Source organism: Anas acuta, chromosome 8 (genome assembly GCF_963932015.1).
Source record: "Anas acuta chromosome 8, bAnaAcu1.1, whole genome shotgun sequence".
Classification (NCBI taxonomy): Eukaryota; Metazoa; Chordata; class Aves; order Anseriformes; family Anatidae; genus Anas; species Anas acuta.
Window position 1 is genome coordinate 12,506,364 of NC_088986.1, and position 4,036 is coordinate 12,510,399.

A 4,036-nucleotide genomic window follows, 5' to 3' on the forward strand; every position below is an offset into this window, starting at 1 on the left:
TTTTGACTCTTGAATAGAATACCAGAACATGTCCTTTTCGGTATGCATATCCAGTGTACCAGTCTGACTTGCTGGTAACATGCTTTAGGGATACAGTAGGTTCTACCCCACCAGTGAAACTGTTATGATGAGTCAGGATGAAAATCTGTGCACTTGATTTCTTAAGCTAGATCTAAAAAAAATTAGGTATGTGACTGAACATTATAAAAGGCAATTTTCCTTTTCCAGTCAGTAAATGCTAGTCTTCCTCTGCAGGTGACATTAATAGTTCTTACTGTATTGCTTTCTGATCAGGCCACGTAGAACCTGGGTATTCATGTATTCACTATTTTTTTCTACTAATTTTTTGAAATCTCAGCTTTTTGTCAAATTGTTCAGCAGTGGACTCTTTCCAGGTGGCATGATTCGTTTTCTTCATGGTCCTCCAATTAATTGTTTTCTTATGTAAAGAATGAAAGTAGAGAGCTACTGTTGCTCCTCTGGAGCTTTGAAGGTGCAACTCTGTGCTTGGTTTGTTCTACGGGAAGTGCAGGTCTACCCAGGGGAGGAGCTACAACAGCTGTTTGTCATGCCTGATTACTTTATCAAGAACAAATTTGTCTTAGCTCTTTCTGCCCTACATCATTAAAAAACAAAAATCAACCCAGTCAGCTCCTGAAATACCATATAGCATTTCCCTGGACAAGTACGGTATGGTATGTTCCAAAAAAGTGTCTAAACTGCTCATTTATATCCAAAGGAGGGATGATAAAACTGCATTAATTGAGAAGCAGCCCTTGCCAGAACAGCTATGGTTAAGTGTAATAAAGACCAAGAACAACTTTGAGCTCAATTCAGAAAAAACACATCCATTTTTATTTTTCCTCATACACCAACAACCTGATTTTAAGTGATAGGTAACAGGGATCAAATCCCTGGGAACCCCTTATGCTCCCTGTTAAGTCACAGTCCCAAACTTGAAGTCAGTGCACAAAATGAGTTTATTTTTGCTTCCAGAGGATGGTTTGACTAGCTGCTGCTTTTCATGTGTCAAAGCTGAAGTGTGAATATTCAATGTGGTATGGCCATACTGTCAGAAGATCAATTTGGTAATGGAGTTTAGGCCCCTTCTGTCACAGGCAATCCTTTTTTGAACTCCTGTCTGAAGATTATATTTCATCCTCTGTTTTATCAAAGACCTTTTTTTTTTTTTTTTTTAACATTATGACTTGGAAACTTCAGTTCTATTTTTTTTTTATAGTTTATTTCAATTTGATACTCCCACAGATACTTAAAAGGACCAGCCATGTTTCTTCTTGGCCTTGTTTTCGTTAGAGTAAGCATGATGAGGTCCTGCAATATTTTATAAAATAGATTCTTCATTCTCTAGTCAAAATCCTTTTTAGCAGCTGCTTCATTTGGAGTGTGGATAACCAGAAAGATATGAAGTGTTTCAGGTAAGAACTCCTGAAGTCACAGATACATGTTCCATGTGTAGTGAAAGTTTTGTATACGCTACTGGTACTTTGCAGTAGAGCTCTGTGGCATTTTGTATTTACTAGTAGGATTCTGTTCTGTTCCACAGACATGCTTGTTGCATACCATGGTACTTCCACCTGAAGTACTGTGGCTTAAACTGAGGAATGTGATAACCTGCATTGTGCAATGTAATTGTAGGACAAAAGGACTGAAACATATTTTTTCTTTTTTTTTAGTGTGTAATTTATTTTTCCTCTTCCAAAACTATGGCAAATATTGAATGATTAACACTTTGCAATGTCACTTACTAAAAGTGCAACTTAAGTACTTTCCAGATCCCAACTACCCCTTGCTATTGGAGGTGTATTTGGATACATGATCTTATTATATGTATTACTTAAAGTTGGCAGATGTTTCCCTAGTGGGTACACACTTAAGGAAGCCTGAGAGCAGGACTGGTTGTAGTTGGAGAAAATGTCTTGTGCCTTATATAGGCTCTTTTTTTCTCTGAGGTTCTCAGAAGTCTGACTCATTTCTAGTTCTACAGATCACTCAGTTCACGCTGCTGTGCTGGTGGTGGGAACACCTAATTCATGATCAGAGTAATACTAGTATGTAGCATTTGCAGCTTATCAAAAAATAAGTATATGTAGTAGTAGTGGACGTGTTGAACACTTAATGATTTCTTGCCAAAGCTGGAGGCTGCTAATGACAACTTAATGTAGTTTCTGTTAGAGGCATGGCTTTCAAGAATATCTTAGCATATGAGAGGTAGAGAAAACTACGTTTTTCAAAAAAGTTTATTTTTATCTGTTATGTTGATAACGATAGCATGTATACATGCTCCATACTGTTTGTTTTAAACAGTACAACATGATCTTCAGTCTACTTGGTCAGCTGTGCTGGTTTCCCATCACTTTTTCTTTCTGTGCTTAAAAACTGATGCTGTTCCTCCAAGCTGTAATGGGATCAGCACAGTTCTGATACAACTTCAGCTACTTCCATCTATCTCCATACAAAGCATGGAAGCATTAACACTTCAGTTAAAGGAAATTTTGCAACATACCTAAATTACGGCTATGTCAATGTCCATAAATTTGTGAAATAAATCTACTCACCCTCTGTTACATACAGGAACTTGGATGTCTTTACTTCATTACTGATGTTAAATGGAAACAAACAACTGAATCGATGTTTAAAACCCATCAACTGTTATCTTTTCACAAGATAAATGAGTTGGTAGACATCAAGATTGGTAGAGATAAGACATAATACAAAGAATTGGTGACACTGACATTTTGGTAGGTGGTAAAAGGCATGTTTTAAAATAAATTGCTCACTTAAAACTGTAAAACAGTGAAAAAACTAATATTAGAATGTTTGGACATGAACACTTTGGTACTGTCATTTAATGGCATCTCACTGGCATAAATTGAATGAGATTGCAATATGTTCCCTTAATTTTATCCTAGTATTTCGGGGGAAAACATTTCTCCAAATTCACAGAAATCTTCCACTTAAGTATTCTGTTTTCAAACTGGGCTGGTAAGTCAACTATTAACTCCAGGCTGCCTCCTAATCATCTTTATTGTGCCTACCTGGTCTGATTACATATATGAGAATCCTACTTGCTTATTCCCTATGCTTTCTTTTCCTCTCCTGAAACTCAGAAGATTGAAAGCAATACTGCTTCTCTCTGCAGCTTTGCAGCAGACTCCTCTAGAAGCGCTGAATGTTTTGTGACACTTCCACTTATGACATGCTTTTTCATGATTGAGTACACCAGTGAAAATGGAGTAATTCCACCCAGGTGAATGTAGTTTCATTGGAGGAGGACAGAAGAGGTTTTCTGTGGTATATAAGCATCTAAGTCATTATAGGAAATATTTCTGTTCCACAATGGAGATGGAAACATATTAAGTCCACTACATGTTAGAAAAATATATATTTCTAATATAGGTGTTAATTAAATCTCAGTACTTCAAAGCTTTTGTACAGTACAATAGCCCTTTAAACTTTGCTTACATGGCTATTGCTTTATTGATCCTTTGATATTTGGTGGGTACACTAAGTACAATTGTGGTAAAACAGCAAGAGTTGGCAGAAGTCCTTGTATACTTTTTTGTCCTTATTATAAACCCATTCTGATCAATATTTAACACTTTTATTCTCAGTAGAAATCCCTAAACCTGGTCAGTGGAAAGATGGTAAACTTCATCCATTCTGGCTTTATGTACTTTAAAAGTGCCTATAGTATAACTTTTTATTTACTTCATACTATCTTCAAAAGAACCACACCCCCCAAAACAGAAGTAGATGTTTTTGAACAGGCCAGAAGACAAAACATACCTGCCTTTGGCAAACTCCTTCGTATCTCTGTGGGCTACTTGACCGTGCCCTTGCCTTCCATTAAAGAACCCTTCACCATCAACGCCCAGGAAGCGTTGTTTACTTACAGGAATAGGGGCCGCGGCAGGCTGGGGGCTGCTGCTCTCCTCCCTGCCCTTTTGCTCGGCTCTGGTTCCTTACGTTGGGGGCGGGGGGTCCCTCCGCTCGCCCCCTGCCCCGGCCGGGCCGC